This window comes from Arachis duranensis, chromosome 9 (genome assembly GCF_000817695.3).
Source record: "Arachis duranensis cultivar V14167 chromosome 9, aradu.V14167.gnm2.J7QH, whole genome shotgun sequence".
In the NCBI taxonomy this organism is placed as follows: domain Eukaryota; kingdom Viridiplantae; phylum Streptophyta; class Magnoliopsida; order Fabales; family Fabaceae; genus Arachis; species Arachis duranensis.
The window spans coordinates 32,420,207-32,420,465 of record NC_029780.3 but is presented as its reverse complement, the minus strand read 5'-3'; positions in this window follow the sequence as shown (position 1 = coordinate 32,420,465).

Below are 259 nucleotides of genomic sequence, written 5' to 3'. Positions count from 1 at the left end.
TAGAACTGATGGCGGCATTCAAGAGAATCCGGAAGGTCTAACCTTGTCTGTGGTATTCTGAGTAGGATTCAATGATTGAATGACTGTGACGTGCTTCAAACTCCTAGCAGGCGGGGCGTTAGTGACAGACGCAAAAGAATCGCTGGATTCTATTCCGGCCTGACCGAGAACCGACAGATGATTAGCCATATGCTGTGACAGAGCATAGGAACATTTTCACTGAGAGGATGGGAGGTAGCCACTGACAACGGTGAAACCC